This window comes from Trichosurus vulpecula, chromosome 6, assembly GCF_011100635.1.
Source record: "Trichosurus vulpecula isolate mTriVul1 chromosome 6, mTriVul1.pri, whole genome shotgun sequence".
NCBI classification, from domain to species: domain Eukaryota; kingdom Metazoa; phylum Chordata; class Mammalia; order Diprotodontia; family Phalangeridae; genus Trichosurus; species Trichosurus vulpecula.
Genome location: NC_050578.1, coordinates 116,103,816 through 116,124,812, shown reverse-complemented (window position 1 = coordinate 116,124,812; position 20,997 = coordinate 116,103,816). Strand labels below are relative to the sequence as shown.

General features: G+C 39.6%; 1 protein-coding gene across 3 annotated transcripts in view; it reads right to left on the bottom strand.

The window, feature by feature from the left end:
- Positions 1–19,851, bottom strand: part of ELF2 (E74 like ETS transcription factor 2) — an 88,774-nt gene extending 68,923 nt beyond the window's left edge. Inside the window, exon 1 of one of the 3 annotated variants that reach the window (XM_036762849.1) lies at positions 19,632–19,851. The gene's annotated coding sequence lies outside the window, so the exon portion shown is untranslated. The remainder of the gene's footprint in view (positions 1–19,631) is intronic. The other 2 variants (XM_036762850.1, XM_036762853.1) reach the window with 2 other exon arrangements.
- Between the last annotated feature and the right edge of the window lie 1,146 nt (positions 19,852–20,997).

The following is a 20,997-nucleotide window of genomic DNA, read 5'->3' as shown; positions in this document are numbered from 1 at the left end:
AGCCCCTTATGCTATGCAAAAATTCTCTATGCAACATCCCTAACAAGCGGCCATCTAGACTCCTCGTCCTAAATATTTTGAATGACAAGTAACTCAGCAACTCAAAAGACAATTCATTCCATTTCAAACAACACTACTGCAAATTTCTTCCCTAGGTCCTTGCCTCCTGAAACTTCAACCCACTGACCCTAGTTCTTGTCTCAAAGTCAAGCAGAATAAACCTAATCCCTATTCCACCTAAGGGCCTCTCAAATATTTGAAAATAGTTATCATGGTTTATGAACAAGATGGTCAATTTTAAAGCCAAACTTTCTAATTATACAAGGAAAAATGTAATGAATTAAAATAGTTTTCCATCACAAGGGCTTATACAAACAGAAGAGGAAATAAAAATTGCCATGAAGCATCTTAAAGTTGAGCTAATTGTATCTAAAATTCCTCCCAATTATAAATAAAACTTAACAATAAACAACCATATCCACATTAAGTATATTAACAGTGTGAAATTCAGAAAACTGATTTTAAAAGATTTTTTAAAGTCATGTGATTTGCATCATTAATACTAAGATTTTTTTTAATTTCAAGGGTTCCAAAAGTAGCTTTGTCTAAAGTGAAGTATTTTCCAAAAGATAGTTTGGCTTTTAAGAGAGATAAGCTTTTAAACTTACTATTTTGGTCATAAATAAAACAAGACAGCTATTTTCACATATTTGGAGGGCAAATATGGAATATGGAACGTAGAATAGGACTCTTGACTCTTGAGGCAAGAACTAGGACCAGAAACTGCAAAAAGTTTGAGAACTCTTGCCTTCAAGATTCTCTTTCTTTCTTTCTTTAGAGGGGGAAGGCAGGGCTATTGGGGTTAGGTGACTTACCCAAGGTCACACTGTAAGTATGTCAAGTGTCTGGGACCAAATTTGAACTCAGGGCTGGTGCTCTACTCGCTGCACCACCTAGCTGCCCCTGCCTTAAAGATTATCAACTGTATTATAGCGATCATTACCAAGTTATTTTAATACGCAAATAGTTCTTCTGGGCAAGGAGACTTGAACTCATTTAAGAAGTTCGGTACAGACTTATGATATCTACTCACCTATATAAAGACTTCTATTTTCTCCTTGCCATATTTGTTTTACTCTTTTCCAGTTGGAAAATGTTAAATCATTTACAGAGTTCCTATGCTACATTCTATGGATCAATCAACAAGCATTTATAAAATGTCTACACAGATTAAAACTAATTTTATTAATAATTAGCACTTTTCAAACCAATTTTAAATGTTTACTGAAAGGGAGAAGACAGAAGATGGATAAAAAAGGTACAAATGACAAAAACAAAACAATTCTTAACTTCGAGGAAGTGACTGTGGTTGTTACTTTCTTTTAGAGGAATCATCATGTACTCATCATATAAATACACCTCCTTTGGACTCTACAGGTACTTACTGGCTAGGTCTCCAGAGGGCAAATGAGTACTACTCCCCTTGGTTATACAGGCAGCTCTGAGGGGTTGAGGATTTTCTAGTACAGTCACTCAGAAGTCCCCAAATGGTGTACTTCCTACTGATAGTCAAACAACCACCTTTTAGAAAGGGGTACTTACTAAACAGGTTCTGCAGGGGCAGTTGATACAAAAATAATCCTCCCCGAAAGTCTGGGACACTCTCCCACAATTATATACATGGTCTATGGGGAAAATGGGCTCAAGCTTAGAACCCATCTGGCAAAAGAGTTACAGCCCCTAGGTACTCAGTAAGTCCTTTTCTCTCTACATGGAATATTCATTGTTACCCTTAGATGTAGCCCTCAGATAGGTTCTAAGGGTTAGTGCCTTTCCTAAATTGTTTCTAGCATGTCCTAGGCATCTCTCTCAGCTCTTAATACGGACTCTGCTCTCAATCATTGCTACTGCACCCGCAAGAATAAATCTTAAATAAGGTCATCCCTCTGGTCAATAGGGCAGTTATAGGGAGGGGAAGGTAGTAATTCCCCAATCACCATTAGACTGTAGGTCTAATGCTTTAAGAAATGCTCTAGCTAGAATGTTTGATTCTATGCTTACTTGCATAACTATGATATTTATAAGCCCAGAGGTATATTTGATTCCTGTAACCAACATATCCCAGTAGATTACCTGTGTCTTCATTGTCATACTTTTGATTGGTAGAGTCAATTAAGTGTCTTGAATTTGCTTACACATAGTTTATACTTTTGATTGATTCGTTATGTCTAAGCCTTGCAGAACTAAATAGATTGAGACAGGGTATATATAGGATACTGCTTCTCTCCCCACATAAGTATAAAATAAATTCAAAAGTCAAGGTAATGGAGAGAGGGAAAACCTAATACCTGGGAGGGGGGAAGATACCAAAATGTGCCTCATGTAGGATATGGTGCTTAAACTGAGCTTTGAAGAAGGCCAGGGATTCTAAGGGATGGAAATGCATTCCAGGCTTGGTGAACAGTCTCTACAAAGGCAGGGAGATAGGAAATGAAATGCCCTGCATGGAAAACAAATAGGACAGTTTGACTAGAATACAGGGTTTGCAAAGGGAATATGAAACAATCTGGAATGGTAGGCTGGAATCAGACTGGAAAGAGTGTTGGGTGCTCGGAGAGCCACTGGAGCTTTTTTGAGCAGGAGACATGGTCTAAAGAGAAAGAATTTTTTAATAAAAGATGGTGCTCTCAATATAGAGAATTTAGGAAGAGTGAGGTTGGGGGAGGGGGTGAAGTGGAAAAGGATAACTGAATTCTGTTTAAGACATGCTAATTTTGAGATGCCTATAAGGGTATCCAGATTGAGATGTTAAATAGAAGAGGGACAAGAGCTCAAATCTGAAAATCATCAGCAGAGAGATGATAGTAGACCTGATGACATCACCAAGAGAGTTTGACTAGAAAAATGAAGAGGACCGAAGACAAAGGCTTGAGATGTATCCACAGGTGGGGTATGAATGATGACCCAGTAAAGGAAAATGTGAAGGAGTAGCCAGAAAGGTAGGAGAAAAACCAGAAGTGTCACAAAAGTTACAGTGTCAAATGCTACAATGAGGTTGAGAACCATAAGGACTGTGAAAAGGACACTGGATTTAGAAATTATGAGACTACTGATAACTTGGAGACAGCCATTTCAGTAGAGGGTTGACTCTGGAAACCACGTTACTCATTCATATTGGAGATGAAGAATGCCAATACAAAAAACAGAGGCAGTGATCAGTGACGGCTATTCTGGGAATGAGTCTTCAAAAGGGAGGAGAAACACAGGATGACTTGAAGGGATGGTAGGGTCTAGTTAAGAGGTTTGGGGGTTTTGGTTTTGTTTTGTTTTTTTAAGGATTAGAGACATTTGGGTGTGTTTGTACACAGTAATGGGGAAGCCAGCAAAAAAGGAAAAACTGAAAATACAAAAAAATAAAAAAAGCCACAGTCTCAGCCCCTGAAACTGATTCAGAACATTAATTATGAACTCAAGACTATTCTTCCTTTTAAATGTGTACACAAATCTCTCCCCTTCTTTCATACTGCTGCCACTCTATGCACTAGCTTCCTAGGTTACAGGGGTTGACTCTCCCCATTTTGTAGGGACAACATGTAAGAATTAAAGACTGTACACTATGATAGAATATTCCTTAATGCTAGGATCTCAATGTATAAATTTTGTTATATGCTGAGGGCAAAATACTTCCTGAATATATCTCTCAAATTAAAATGGAAGTCAAGCAATGACTATACACACACACTTGATTTTCACCTAACTTTTCAGGAATTTATATAATGTATAAAGTGAACTCGAGCTTTAATGTCATCTTTTCTGTCCAACCCAGTTTTAATGTGTGAATTCTATTTCTTCATATTTCAGTAAAGCCCAAGAGTTGAAGGTAATAAACTACTCACATTAACAAGACTCAAGCTTTTAAGCTTGATTTAAGGGCAGAAAGTCATCCAAAGAGAAGAAACAAGGAAAAAGCACATGAAACAGCTGGGAAAAGAACAACATCCTAATCTGATATTACTTAAAGCCAGGATTTATGACTCTCTACTTAACTTTTCTTATTTGAAGAAATAAAGGAACAATCCCTTTGCAGCAGGATATACATTCTCCCCAGCTGTTTTTATCCTGAGGTTCTCTCTTCTTCACACAAGAAGACAGCAGGAGGCCTGATAGTTTGTGTGTGATATTAATAAGAATCCTACCACTGAACAAAGGAAAGCAAAGCAGACTGGGGCCCAGGAGTGTTGGAATCATACCCAGTACACACCACAACCCAGAACTTCAGAACACTGCTTTGTTAAGCAGTGAGAACACAATGGAGAAGAGGGAGGACCCAGGAGGTGGGAAGGGTATGGAAAAATACAGTGGAGAACTGGGGCTCGGTTGGCTTAAAGGAATCTCAAAAGCCAGGTAAACACTGTTTGTAGAATTTGAGGGGGTAAAAGGAGAGGTCCAGATCTGTGATTTCACTGGCATAAAACTTACCGTAAAATGACTGTATTAGCAATTTTAACAACACAATTATTTAACTACATAAAACTTTGAATTTAGGGGCAACTAGGTGCCACAGTAGATAGAGCACAGGGCCCAGAGTCAGGAGTTTAAATCTGGCCTCAGACACACTGACTAGCTGCGTGACCCTGGGCAAGTCATTTAAACTTGTTTGCCTCACTTTCCTTGTCTGCAAAATGAGCTCAAGAAGGAAATAGCAAACCAATCCAGTATCTTTGCCAAGAAAATCCCAAATGGGTCAGAGTCAAACACAACCCTTTCCCCAATTGTCCTCTCTTATCCAACTGGGTTCTTATCTATTGTCTCAATTCCCTAACCCTATCTACCAGCCTCTACACTTCTGATATTTACAAACATAATACCTCTCTGAGCTATAGTTGTCTTTTTTTTAATTGTCCTCAATATGAAAATTCTTTTTGCTTAACTTATACACATATTTGTTATAAGAGTGTTTTTTTTTTTCCTCAAAAAAGGGTGGGAGGTTGCCTAGGGATAAAGCAGGAGGAAAAAAAAAGAAGGCTCACTGAAACATTTTTTAATTCAAAGAACAGAAGACCAGAAAGAATCTCAAACAAACAGGGCAGTGTTCAAAGTTACATGCTGACTTTATTATACATTTTAAAAGTAAGCTTGCACAGGAGATTTTTCAGTTTTATACATAATTACATACACACACACATACTCATTTCATTTGGGGTTTTTAGTGTTTAAACTTCATAATTTTTAAAAATAAATTTTAAAAGAAAACTAATGTAAAAATATTGGCCCCTTCCCTCTTCAGGAAAGGTGCCATATAAATCCAATAAATAATATTCTTAAGTTTAAATTTCTTAAAAAAAAAAATCTCTTTACTGACTTCAACTTCCAAATTGTTAGTCCAACTATTTTTCCTTCTTCATATTTTGGGATCTTTTAACAAAGAAACAAATCCAGCGCCTTCAAAAGAGCACCTACATAATAGTGTTCTTGGGAATACAGTTTGTTCTAGTAGCTTGAGTAGAAGCTTGGGTTTTTCCTTCTTAGAGAAATGAAAGAAAGATTAGGCCCCAGTAAATAAATTGATGGGGATGGAATTAAGTAAAAAATAATCTGCATTTAATGAACACAAAAAATAAAAAGGACTAAAAACTGAATTAACCAGAAAATGAATGAACAAAAACTAAGTACAGTATATCATTCGATAGCCCTAGGCTATACTTTGCCAATCTAAAAAGAATAATGACTACTTACTCTTAATTTCTAGAAAGAATTCAAAACTAGTCAGAACAGCAATCAGACTAAGAATCTATCAACAAGCTCAGGGAAATCTTTAAGAATTTTATTTCACCTTTACAATTATAAGTTAGAAATAGAAAAAAAAATTAAACAGAAAAAATTATTTTAAACTGGGATGCCTACCAAATTAATTCTAGGAATGTGCCAAGAGGAAGCTACCAAGAATGGCATGGGAACACAAACAGGAGGCAAGTAAGCATGTAACCTATCTTAAAGGAAATGAGTAAACAGTTCACAGGAGTTAGTAGTGGCTTCTTGCTGTTATCTAAACCATATATCTGATGTTATAAAAATTCTAGATATAAAAAAGTTAACAACCACCACTCCTTTTTCTCCTTCTATTCTACTTTTCTTCCATTTGCTCCCCACCTCCAAAAAAAGAGGGAGAAAGGGACACATCAAATTGGCAGACATGACAAAAAAAGAAAAATAGCAATCACTGGAAGGGTTGTCAAAGGACAAGTATACCAACTTATTGTTGGTGGAGCTGTGAACTAGTCCAGCTATTCTAGAAAGCAATTAGGTACTTGTAACCCCCCAAAACTGATAAACTTCATATAACTTTGCATATCCTTTGACCCAGCATAATATCACTATTAGGTGAATACACCAAAGAGAACAGAGAAAAAGGACCCCTATGTACAAAAATATTTGTAACAGCACTTTTTGTTGCAACAAACTAGAAACAAAGCAGGTATTCACGAAATGAGGAATGGCTAAAAAAATTCATAGTATATGAATGTAACAGAATATTATTTTGTTGTAAGAAATAGCTAGTATAACAGATTCAGAGAAAGCTGGGAAGACTTATATAAACTGATACAGAAATGAAGAGGAGTGAACAAAACTAGGTGAACAATCTATACAATGATCACAATAATGTAAAAGAAAACAACTTTGAAAGACTTCACAACTGATCAATACCGTAAAAAATCAGAGGAATGATGACAAAGCATGATGGACAGCCTCATGTAGAATGAGACTTATATTTTCAGGCATAGTGTATGGATTTGTTTTGCTTGACTATACTTAAATTTGTTTCAAGGGAGGATGAGTTGGTGGGTACCAATACATAGAAAAAGAATGAAAAGAGAATCAATAAAAGATTTTTAAAATTCCACAGGGCAATAGATGGAAGTTCAGAAGGGAACAGCCAGATCTGACATTTTTATTACTATTTTGTTCTATTTAATTAATACTGTTAAAAACGTATATAAAGAAAAAGGGAACTACCTAGTGAGAAATAACAAATCACTTGAATTGCAAAGTACTAGAAAAACCTTAAAACTTCATTAGTTAGTGAATGGCTAATGTATGGCATGTCAAAATAATGTATTGTAATGGTACTAGGGAAATAAAGACTAAATCTGTGGTGTCACTGTTTAATTTTAATACAACTTGAAGATCTTCCCTCCCCGCCTCTCCCCCCCCCCCCAGGCCTATGTCACCACTTTGAACTTGAGTCACATGGAAGCCTGAGTCACAGGAGCCTGGGTCATGAGGGTCATGATGTCCTCTGGCCCTGAAGAAGTGTATATATACTCTGAGGTTAGCACTTTGCTTTGGGGCTCACTCATTGGAAGAGTGCTCCTGTGATTTAGCCAGATGAGACTCTGGGTAGCCATTAAAGAGCCTCCTGGCTTTGAAAACCGAGATGTTGGTGCTTCCCTCTCTGGTAACTATGTATATATTGCTTTTGGTCAGACAGTTGGAAGCCCTGTCTGTTGGTCTTTGCTGTTTGTATTTGCTGTTTATATAATTTCTACTACTATATAAAATATATATATATATATATATATATATATATGTATGTTTGATTAAAGTAAGATTGTTGACCCCTTTAAAGTTGCTTTCCTTTAGAAAAGCAGAGCAAAGAACCTGTGCTAGCAGCCCTCCTGTGTTCAGTGTTACTGGTCTTACACCCCTACAGCAGCTGCAAGGAGCATTGTTGTTACACAATGGTATATGGAACTCTTCACCCATGCAGATTTGTACCTTCTCAGCAAGTCTTAGAAAGATGCCTAAGCCCTGAGAGGTTAAGTGACTTGCCAAAGCTCACAAAGTCAATGTATGTCAGAGGTGGGACTTGAACCTGGGTCTTCCTCACTGACTTTTAGACCAATTCTCTACTACACTAAATCCCGTCTATAATGGTACTACAAATTACAACTATGACTAATCTATACAAAAACTTTAAAAAGACACAGTTATGAAATCAGATTAGTTAAAACCTAAATCAAAAGATAAGCATTACAGGGGGTAGAGAGCTGGGCCTGGAAAAAGAAAGACGTGAGTTCCAATCTGGCCTCAGACACTAACCCTGAGCAAGCTGGCATAAAATAAGGATCATAATAGTACCTCCCTGGGATAGCTGCTGTAAAGATCAAATGAGACAAATATAAAGCTCTTTGCTTTAAAGTTTGTTTTCTAAGGTTTCTTAAAGCACTATGTAAATACTAGCTATCACTACAATGAATAACAGAATTAGACAACATGGTATAGGGAAAGGTGGCACACAACCTGAATTCAAACACTGACTGTTATTCACTGATATACTGAGTGTGACTGATACCTCTCTGGGTCTTTCTGTAATGAAGGGGCAGGTCTAGACAGCCCTTAAGATCCCTTCCAATTCTAAATCTACAATCCCTATGTTCCAAAGGGAGCTGCTGGTAACACATTTTGGACATGCTATATACATAGATTCATCTTAAGTACAAATTATTGCGTATGCTTATCTGGTTTTGTTGGTTAAAGTATGTCTCTTTAAAAAGAAATAAATTAGTCTTTCAATGGGGAAAAAAAAAGTTCCCAGTCACAGTCACTGATTGTCACAATTATTTCAATAATAGAACCTACTTCCCAAAATTGTGATAAAATGAGATACAATTTGTGAAACACTAAGCAAATCTTAAAGATAAATACCATAATTATTATTATTTCTCCTTTCCCAAGATGGGTTTTAACTAATCTATCTTTATTGAGCACTAAATTCAAATAAAGGAAGAGGGAACAGGAAGATGTGAGTCAGCAAGAGAAAAAGGGAAGGAAAATCTGTTAAGGTAATGCTTAACAGTTCAAGTCAGAGAATTTTCTTTAGTTATTTAATGTTGATATAAAAATAGGATCAGAATCCTTGGGACACAAGAGGATTTAAATCCATTACAGACTAGATCTACTTACCTCATGCTTAATTACACACTTATTAACACAATCCAATATTCACCCTTTTCCATTCAACAAATTTAAAATTGACAAAAAAAAATCCTCTCTGACCAGTGAATAACTAGGTAATTTTACTGAATTTGAAAACCAAAACACAGATAGTCATTTTTGTGGAGTCATGGTCTTTTCACCAACATATACCACGTATTTATCATATTTTACAAGAATCCTAATTTTTTTAAGTATCCTGAATCCAGAACACTCTCATTTGGAATTCAGGAAAATCAAAGGAAAACCAAATAAGCAAGTGGTACAAGTTTGTATTTTAGGAGCTTAATGAAAACTATGCTAAGGAGTTACCCTGCAAGTCACTGTCCTCAGAAATATCCTTCATCATGCTATATCTCCATCCTCAACCCCCTAGTTTCATAGGCACTACATGGGCTGACAGCAGCTTTCATGCTTACTGTTGATATTATGGTTATGGTTAATAATCAAAAGATCTTCCCCTAAATGTTTTTATTAGAATCCACTTACTAATTATCAACAAGCATTTACTAAGTGTCCACTATGTGCCAGCCACTGGCTAAGTATTGGTGATACAAAGATAACATTTTGGTTTCCATTATTAAAAGAACTTACATTCTACTAAGGGGATACAATATGTTAACAAATAAGTAAGATCAAAATATACAAAAGAAATATACAGGGATTTTGAGGGGGGAACTGGGGGAATCATGAAATGAATCTTTTAGGAAATAACATCTGATCAGAGCCTTGATGGGGGGGTTGGGGTTCCAAGAGATAAGAGAGCATTCTAACCACAAGGGTAAGCCACTGTAAAGATAACAGAAGCAGGAGACAGAACATCATTAACAGAAAATAGGCCAAATTGGTCATAGCCCAGAGTGCATGAAGGTGAATAATGTGTAATCATCCTGGAAAGATAGGGTAGAGCCAGATTTTGAAAAGCTTTAAACGCCAAAGATGTTTTTATTTTATCCTAAAGATAATGAGGAGCCCCTAAACTTCCTAAGCAAGAATGACATTGTCAGATTTGGCTTTAAGGATATCACTTTGGCAGCTGTGTGGAAAATCACAGGATCATAGCTTGATATAGAGGGGACCTTCAAAAGGCTATCATTTCAATTCCTTCATTTTAAAGATGAAAAATCTCAGGACTACAGAAAACAAGTATCTTACTTGCCCAGGGTCATACAGATAAGGATCAGTGGAAGAATTTGAAAACAAGTCCTGTGGCTCCCAGGACACAGACGGTAGAAGGGAGAGAGTAAATGTGGAAAAGGGCTCTTATGAGGCTGTTATAACAGTCTAAAGCAGGGGTGAGGAACCAGGAGAAGGACCTGTACTAAGGCAGTTAAGAGTGTGAGTAGAGAGAAGTGAATGGTTGCAAGATCAGATGCTGAAGAAGTGAAATCAATAAACTGGGCAAGTGATTGGAATGGAAGTGAGAGAGAATGAAGAATTTAGCATGACTCTAATGTAATGGGAAAGCAGCAGAAAAGGTAGGCTTGGGTTAAAATACAATGAGTTTCACTTAGAACGTGGTGAGTTCATTTACTAGCTGTGTGACCTTGGGCAAGTCACATAACCCCAATTGCCCTACCTTCCCCCCTGCAAATAAAAATAAATAAAATAACAACTCTGAGTTACCACCTCGCCCCAATAAGAAATAACAAATACTGCAAGGGACGAAAGTAAATAGGTACACTAATGAACTACTGGTGGAGTGGTGACAGGTCCAATCATCCTGAAGAACAATCTGTAACTATGCCCAAGGGGTGATAAAACTGTGCATACCCTTTGACCCAGCCATACCACTACAAGGCCTGCATCCCAAAGAAATTAAAGAAAAAGGAAAAGGACCTATATGTATAAAAATATTTACAGCAGCTCTTTTTGTGGTGGCAAAGAACTGAAAATTAAGGGAATGCCCATCAATTGAGGTATGGCTGAATAAGTTGTGGTGGAGTACCATTGTGCTATAAGAAATGATAAGGGGAGTGGTTTCGGAAAAACATGGCAAGACCTATATGAACTGATGTAAAGTGAAGTGAGAACAGGGAGATCGTTGTGCACAGTAACAACAATGTTGGAATGATGATCGAATGGGAAAGACTTGACTACTCTGACCAATACAATGATCCAAGACATTACCAAAAGACTCACGATAAAAAAACGCCATACACCTCCAGAGAGAGAAATAATGAACTGAGTGCAAAAGGAAGTATAATCTTCTTACTTTCTTTATTTTTGTTGGCTAATATGGAAATATATTTTGCATGATTTCACATGTATGATTGAGAGCATTTTACTTGCCTTCTCAGTGGGTGAGGAAAAGGATGGGAGGAATGGAGAGAACTTAGAACTCAAAATTTAAAAAGGAAAAAGAAATATTAAAAATAAATAACAAACTAAAATGTTTAAGGAAAAAAAAAAGAACATGTTGAGTTTGTGGAGATGTCCAGACGGCAGGAGGAATTAAGGAGAAATTAATGTTAGATATATAGTTACAAGTTTTCTGCATAAAGATGATGATTTGATTCTGTGGAAGCTAGTGAGATGAGAGAAAGTAAAGAGAGAAGAGGGGACGAGGACAGAACTTTGGGGCACACAGATGCATATAGGGTAGGACAAAAGAAATTGAGAATAAGTATGATGGGAAGAGAACCATGACAGAGCATTACCACAAAAGCAAAAGAAGGAGAGCATACAAAAGTTAACAGGTGGTCAGCAATGTCAAATACTACTGAGAGGTCAAAAAGAATGATAACTGAAAAGGGGCCACTGAACTTAGCAATAAAGAGCTCGCTGGAGATCTTGTATGGAAAAGAAGTTTCAGTAGAGCAGTAGGGATGGATGTCAGACCACAAGGGGTTGGGAAGTGAGTGGTAAATGAGAAAGGGAAAGCAAGAGTATAGACAGCTTGGTTGTGAAAATAGGATAACAGCTTGAGTAGATGACAGGATCAAACAAAGATTCCTTAAGGATGGGGAGAACTACCACAGGTTTGTAGCCAGGAGGAAAGAAAAGGTTGGCACTAAAAGAGAAGGGATGATCAAAGGTACAAGCAAGCACCTGGAAGAAACAGAAGGGGGTGGGATCAAGGACATAAATGAGGACTGGCTGAACAAATTATAGTATAGGAGTGAAATGGGATATTATTGCACCCTAAGAAATAACAAAAGGGCTGGCAGGGTGACTTCACACAAACCTGGAAAGAGTCATATGAACTGAAGCAGAATAAAAGGAACAGAACCCAAACAATTTATGCAATGACAACACTATTTATTGTAAAGGGGGAGAAAAAAAACTTTACAAGGCTTAGGAACTCTCAATGTGATGACCGACCACAATTCCAAGAACGCTGATAAAACACTCTGCCCATCTTCTGAAAGTGAAGTGAGGAACTCAAGGTGCAGAATAAGACATTCTCAGATATGGCCAATGGGGAGATTTGTTTTGCTTAACTATGCATATTTTATACAAGGGCTTATTTTTCTTTCCTTAAACTGTAATAGTCACGAATGAGAAGGGCAGGCAATAGGACTACCGAAAAAGAAGTTCATTAAACCATCTTTTCAAATGTACAGAAGAGATCATAAGGAAGGTCAATCGCAGACAAGCAAGACTGCTTTGAAGATAACATGTTGAATTTGTTCGTACAGTTGGAGGGAGAAGTAAGCTATATATAGTGCACACTCAAAACTGCATGTGCAATCTTTTTCTGTTCTTTGTTAAGTTTAGAATTTTTTTTAATGCAAAGCAAAGAAGAATGGTGGAAAAGAAAGGGAAAAAATGTACATTCTAATTATAATAGTGATGTTCAACATAAGTTTCCTGAATTCCTACAAATCATTGAAAATAACTCACATCCCTCATCCTTTTAGTTTGACATTATATTCCCCATAACAACCACTGGGAAGTAGACTGCACAAGTATCATTACCCCATTTTACAGGAGGAAATTGAGGCAGATAGATTAAGTGACTAGACATTCAAACCCAGGTCCCCTGACTTCTTTAACAGTATCCACTGTACCACACTGCCTCTCTAGTATCTAGATGTATACTAGATAAAAAACAAAATCTATGGCTTACTATTTTAATCCCTTTGAAAAATGTCAAAATTTGTATACAGTTTCTAAAATTTGATCAAAATCTTAAAAGAGTTGTGGTGAAAGATTTTATGTATTTCTTATTAATAGGGAAAGTAACTGAAGTTTAACTCCAGAACCTTCATCCAAAATGCTAACACAGCAGGCATCCAACAGATATTCTATAAATATTGGTGCATTCAATAATGTACAAACTTATTTGTACTTTCTTAATAATACAGAGGCACATTTTGGATATGTGCCAGGCATTATACAAATAAAGCCAAATATTTCTTAAGACTATCTTGACTACATAAAGACATAAATAATTTAACATTTAAATTACTTACAATGAAAGGGATAAATATTTATTGATGTAATGAGATGGAACATACCAGACTTGCCTACTTATGTAAAGACGAGATTTCTACTTTCAAATTAAACAACAATGAATCACTGAGGCAGTAGGCAGAAATTGGAAAATTAATTCATTTTATAAGTTGGTCATAAGTACACTCAAGATTTATTTAAAACCTGTATCACAGAACAAATAACAACAAAAGGCAAAATATATTCTTTTAAAAAACCAAATTTATGTACCATTACTAATTATATTTTAAAAATTAATGTAAGAGGCCCCATATTTTGATCATTATGTAACAGAGGTCAAAGTATGATAGTACACACAGCATGGATTTGTCTTTTTCAAGGAAACAATCCTGATTTTTCCATTTATGCATATATTGCTACATTAAGTGAAATTTCTTAAATTGGGTGTGTATATATCAGTGACTAAATCCATCATTAAAAAAGGTCCAAAAATTTTTGACCACCAACATCAGCTCTGTAACTAACTCCCTAAGAGCTTTTTATTGTCATTTAGCACAATTTATAAGAGAGATTTTAAGACCAAGGCCTTGGCCCATAAATGAGATAAAGAGTAGTAATTACTTTTCATGTCCTTCCAAATTTCCTTACTTTTCAGGGACCATGAATGAATGAATGAAAGCACCAGATATATTACCAAGTAGATTATTGTAGACTTAAAATGAAAATTTCTATTTTTTAAAATGTGAGAATTAGAATCTAACAATGCAGATTAACACAACTAGCCCAGTGCCTAAAGGAAATCAAAGTGGTCCATTTAAAATAAATCATGTGAAGAGATCATACAATGAACCAAAAAAATTTTTTTTAATTCTGGCTCCATTGTTGTTCAGTCCCCTGTCCCAAGTTTGCTCCCTGTTCTATTTCAGAACAGGGAGGAAGGGAGAAAAGAAAAGAACAAGTGTAGTTTAGGATCTTTAAGACAGAAGTACTTTAGAGTTACCCAAAATACGGATAGCAAAGAACATTTAAGGCACTGCTTTCTCATCTTTGGAAAAACAAAGATGCATGCTTTAGACTGCTAAGGAAAACTGTCCAAGTGTGCAGTTTAAAATACAATTTACACAATTAGAAATTTATGAGAAAAGTGAACTCTTTAGAGAGAAATTTGTGTTTGTGGATATGCCTTGGGTATGTGACTGCAGTCATAAAGACAGAATCAAAGAGCAGGTGTTAGAAGCAGCACTAGTAAATGTGGGTGAAAATATACTGAAAAACGTTGTGTCCAATTATTTTTTTTAACATATTTAATGGTTGGAGCAACAAATGATTTCCAGATATTCTACTGCACTAATAATTAGGCCTTATAGATTTGCTCAATAAAACCTTACCATAAATATACCTGAATAGAATATTTGTCAACACTGATTTTGCCAAGCACTCTAAGAAATCTATAACACATACCTGGTGCATATTAAAAAGAATAACTATCATTATTATTCTATATGTTCATTTTTTTAAAATGCCAACTAAAATTAAATTCTTTGCAATGTTAAAATATATCAAACAGCTGCTGACATTGGTTGAAATATGTGGGCTAATGACTAAAGAGGTAGCTAGGTGGTACAACAGATAAAGAGCGCTAGGCTTGGAATCAGGAAGACATCTTCATGATTTCAAATCTGGCTTCACGCTAGCTGTATGAACCTAGAAATGTCACATCACTGTTTGCCTCAGTTTCTTCATCTGTAAAATTAGCTAGAGAAAAAAATGGCAAACCACTCTAGTATCTTTGCCAAGAAAGTCTCAAACGGGCTCATGAAGAATCAGACACGACTGAAATGACTAAACAACAATGACTAAAGAATAGGAAATGCCAGATATATAAAAATTGGTATTAGTATTAACATATCCCAGAATAGGTTTTAAGATATTATTGAAAATTCTGAGATATCCAGTTTCCTATAAAATTGTAAAAGATCTCATTTCTTTTAAAATATGCTTCAAATACACAATAAACTTCCATTTAAGGAATGAGGCAATTGTGGTGCAGAAGAAAAAGCAATGGATTTGGAATCAGAAGACCTAGGTTCATACTCCAGCTCTGAGACTTACTAGTGGTAGGATCTGAAAGTTTCCTCATGTAAATTAGTAATGACAATATACCTATATTACCTACATCACTGAGTTATCAAAACGTATTTTATAAACATAAAATGCTATACAAATATAAGCTATCATAAGTACGGTAAATCTGTATACTATAGCATATTGTCATCATTTAAAAAATATTGTTAGAGATGACTATAGAGGGATTCACCACAGGCTTCCTTTAATTAACCAACTCTTCTGTGCTTTTAAAATAGAATTCAATTTAGGAAAGTGACTTGTTCAGAGCCTTACAGAAACATAATCTATTATGTGAAGTAAGATTCAACTTACACAAAAAATGTAAAAGTTAATACTAGCTATTTCATACTAAAACATATTACTTATGTAATATTTTTTACCCCAAAGTCTATTAGCAAAAGAAAAAACATTTTCTTATTGTCCCACCTCAAATCTGTCTGGATAGGACACTTTTAAAACCAAAGTTACACTCTGTTGAAAGATTTTAAATTTTATAACAAATGCTGACTGACGTATTTTGGGTAAAAGCATGTTTGAGAAAGATGGTATCAACAAGATTCATATCTACTACTCTGATCATACTGTACTAGATAGCTTACAATTATGAGACTAGTATTTTAAGGAAAAAACAGAAGGGAAAAAGATTTGTTATCTTAGTCTTTGTAGACCTAAACACATTTATAGGAAACTGCACATGGATGTTATTTTTCTTCCCCCAAGGTTATTCACAACGAGCTGGAATTAACATTTTGGAAAAAGCTTCTAAAATGTCTGTGCTTAAAATTTAATGAAACATAATTATTCTATATGTTTCCATCTTATTTATCTAGCACAGCTTCTAACGCGGATTCTGACCTCATATCAATGCAATAATGACAAATTATTACTCTATTTTCCTATTTTTCTCCCTATTTACAACCTAGTATAAATGCTGGATAGCAGCTAGGAATGGTATGAGTATAACTGTGCAATCATTTCAAAGGACTTGGTTGAATGGCCTAAGTGGTGGAATTTATAACAGAATCTCAGACTTGGACATCTAATACAACCCAAACTTGAACAAGAACCTTCTATAACACCAACCCCTCCCAACAATTGGTCATCTAACAACATCCACTCATATGATGGTAAGCTCACTACCTCCTACTTCAATTAAACAGAATACTGCTAAGTATCACTAAATATTAAAAACTGTAAGTCAGCTATTGTTGTTAAACCATTTTTCCTACAGAATTAAGTTTGTATTCAATTTATAAAATTTAGTATTCTGTTGTGAATAAAGTGCATACATAAATGTATCACAGAATGAATGTGAAACACTGAATAAAATTTTGAACATAGAAACTCAAAGCCACTTTTTCAAACTAACTTAAAATTGATATCTTTTTAATATAAAATTTACTTCAAATACATGACATTCAATTGTATTTTCATTTTTCTATGTGATTATAGCTATCTGAGGCCTAAAAATGATAAATATTGCATGAACGACCTATGTTTCGATTAAAAAATTTTTGAGATGGTATAATTTATTACATATGTGTACACACATATTAGTATCTCAAATTAGTATTATTTTCTAGGTGCAGTATTAAGCAGTCTCATGAAAAACATTATAGCCCCTGGAGTCAGAGGACCTGGCCAGTTACTTAGCTGTGTGATTAAGGGCAAGTCACTTAATGTGTCTGGGCCTCAGTTTCCTCATTTGTAAAATGAAATAGTTTGACTAAAATATCTCAAACTTCCCTTCCAGTTCTAAATCTTTGGCCATTGAAAAGTTACAGCAGAACAAGGGAAGCACTTTTAGTGCTTGTGCACTTACTTGGTCCTTCATCATCTAATTCATGACTACAGAAGTAGTCGTTAAGTAGCTGAAGGAACTCGAATTCTTTTCCTCAGAAGGAAGCTGTGCATGAATATTAGTTCTGCCTCTCAATCCATAGCTCCCTGAAGCTACCGTGGGCAATTAAATCATCTGGAGAACTCTCATGGTCTCAGGACTCCGAAGAATTCTCCAGATCCCATCTCACAGAAATCTTTGGGGACAAGTCTAAGATTCTTCAGCAAAGAAAGATTTTTTAGTTTTTTAGCTTCCACATCCCCTATTAGAAAACTGCCACTTTGTCCCCACCACCCAGAGGAGCCTAAAGCGCTTAACCTATTACAGCAATAAGAACAGCCCAGAACCTCCAAACCACCTCAGTGGTATGGATGGCATGACTCACTACCGAACAGAATCAACCCAGAAGGTGGTAGGTGGAAATGATGTTATTCTTTTTGAGTCAACATGGGAAGCCCACATATACAGTGAACAGGTAAAACTATAAAATGACATGCCCATTTAAGTGCTAACCAAAAAATGGACACATCCTGTATATTCAAGATGGTAATGTCTGGAGGTCATTTAAAAATCTTTCCAGCAGCAAAGTATAGAAGAAAAATCCTGTCTTCACTATGCCAGGAGTTCGAAAACCTTGGTTTGATGAGCAGTTCTGACACTTAACAGCTTTGGAATAATAGGCAAGGAGCTTAATCTGAACCACAGCATCCAAGCCCTTTTGTAAACAAGTCCATAAGGCTTTTCCTATGCTATAAGGCTTTTCAGAAGAAAACGCTTCGTAAACCTTCAAACATTCTATTTATATATGTGTAAACCATATATGTAAATTTATCATCATTAGAAATCATAGTCACCCAATTCATAAAGCAAATAATAAATTACTGCTCCAAGAAAGTGCTAGCCTATCTTTGCTACTCGGAATTTTTAATATTTTGGTAATTTTTATACTCTGTCCTCTTGAGAGATTAACAAGTAATTATTCTGACTTCCTTAAAATGTTAGCATTTGGTTACATTTCACGGCTAGATCAGTTTCCATTGCAAAACTCCTTTTTAAGTTAACCTACTTCCAATAAAACTGAAACATAATATATCCACGTCTGTTACTAAAGCACTTCTTCAGTGATTCTAGAGACAGTGAACATGAATAAGGAGATATAAAGAAAAGTAAATCTGATTAGAACTATGATTACTGCCCATCAACGGATTACAATTTAACACCTAGAGCCGATATGAAACATTAAGTGAGAACGAAATTCACTTCGTTGGATAAAGTTACAGAGAAATATCCCTTTCACTCCTGTGGCAAAGTGGAGCCAGGTTCAAAGAAGTTCCTGCCTAACCCTAGTACTTAGCTACTAAGAAAGCGCCACAAAGATGCCACCCCGGGGACTCGGCGGCAGCAGCGCCCAGCCAGCTCACTGTATTAGGTCTTTTATCTTTTCTTCAATTACCCACTGGAATTACCCACTCAAAAAGAGCACACGGCACTCGACGGTCTCCTCCAGGCAAAGGGGTCCCGGTAAAGTAGTGCTCCTGAGGGCCGGCTCCCTCGACTACCCCCCCTCGCCATCCCTTCCTCTGCCTCCCAAGTTTGCAGGACAATTCCTGGATGTCCGAGGAAGGAGGGCAGCCCCGCACTCGCGTCGCGGAGGAGCGCCCTGTCACCGGCCTCGGGGTCCCGAGAGGAGCCCTTGGAGACTCGTTTCTCCGGGTCCGCTGGTGTTTTAAGAAACGATTTCTCAGTGAGTCACCCGCACCCCGGGAGGCGCACAACCTGCCGGGCTGCCCGGGGGGCCGCGGGGGCCTGGGCTGGCGAGCCGGGGCGCTGGGCTGGAGCGGGCCGTCGCCTCCGCCCGGCTGTCCCGCCCCGCCAATCGAGCTGCCCGTCGCCTGCGCCCGGCTCCCCTCCGCCCCCCCCCACCTCACACTCACTCACACTCGTACACACTCACACACTCTCCTCGAGTTGGTTTCCTCCGCAGCCTGACCCCCGCCCTGCCCCAGGACCAAGGACTCGCGGCGGCGGCGGCAGAAGCGGGACATAAACACATCGAGGCGAGCTCGCACCCGGCCCATCCCCCTCCCGCCCGGGCTCCCCGGGCCCGGGGGAATCGCCCCCCGCCTGCCCCAGGCCCTGGCCGGCCGGTGTCAGCGCCACGGCTCCCGGGGCACCTCGGAGCCAAGCACACTGGCGGGCGCGGGGCGGGGGGGAGGGTGGAGCGTGAGCCCCCATTCTCTTCCTCGCCCCCCCTCCAGCTCCTCCCTCTTACCTGCGAGTCGAGTCCCCGCCGAGGGCCGCCGCGCCTTGCTCCCTCCCCGCCGGGCCGAGGGGCAGCCGCCGCCGTCGCCGAGGGCCAAGAGTCCGAGGGGAGCCGGCCGGGGCCTCCCCGGCAGCAGGAGCAGCTCCACAGGGAGAGGAGGAGACAAAACAGCGCCGCGCCTCCTCCCCTACACACTCCCTCACTCACTCCCTCGCTCACAACCGCTCCCCCGCCCGCCCGCTCCACAACAGCTCCCCCCACCAAACGGCGGCGGCGGCGACACTGAGCCCGGCGCACGCAGCTATGGTCCCCCCCAACCCGCCGCCGCCGAGCTCTCCCCGCGCCCGGCCCCCTCCCTCCAGCCCGCCCAGCTCCGCCCCCAGGACACACGAGTCCGCCCGCCCCGCTCGGCTCCGCGCGCGCCCCCCACACACGCAGATCCCCGGCGGGAGGGGGAGCGGCGCAGCCGGCCCCCAGAGGCGCTCGGCTCGGACCGGCGACGGCCGGCGTCCGGGTCCGGCGCGCGGGCTCCCGTCTCCGTCCGACACCTGGACTGGCCGCTGCGTGGAATCCCCGACTCTTCTCTATCCCTCCCCAGTAAAGTTCCCGAACCCATCTAGGGCGCCCATCTCGCGCCCCCGCACGCGAAAACTTCCCACCTACCCATCCCCCACCCCAGACCCCGCGGGCCGGCGCTCCCGCCAGCCCCTGCTCACGGGATCTTGGGGCTTCTGGTCCGAGCCGCCGCCGGCCTCACCTGGCCACCCCCTCCCCGCAGGCAGGACCGCTCCTCCCTTGCACTCCCCCAAACCCCCCCAGGCCGTGCTCTCCACCCGCTGCCCGGGCCTCTCCGCTTTCTGTGCCTCCGCTTCTGCAGGGCTCTGCCCAGCTTGGTCTGTGCACCTGCCCGGGCGCACCGCCGCTGCCCGGGACCCCTACCCTCCCCCAGGTCGCCACAACCCTAATCCCCCCACCCCCATTATTATCATCGTTTCCATCTCCTTGCATAGGAATGGATCCAGACTCGGGCTGTTTGACAGTTATGGGTGGGGGGAGGGGGCAAACACCCAGCGCTTCCCTCGCCCTCTCTGCCACCGCCCCTCCCGGTGGGGAGTGCGCCGGATAGCCCCGCCCCCAGCCGGTGACGTGCCAAGGTGGGCCCGCCCCCGGACGCTCCCCACGCCACTCCTCCTTCCTTTCCCTCCCTCCCGACGGCGTCACCTCTCGCCCGCCCCGCTGGCTCCGCCCCATTCCCAGAAATTACAACCGACTCAACTGCCCGGCGGCGCGGCCGTTAGAGTTTGCGTTTGGCTTCCGCCGCCCGCGTCGGGCCCGGCGCTGGCGCTCAGCCCCTCCGGCCGCCCCCGAGCGGGCC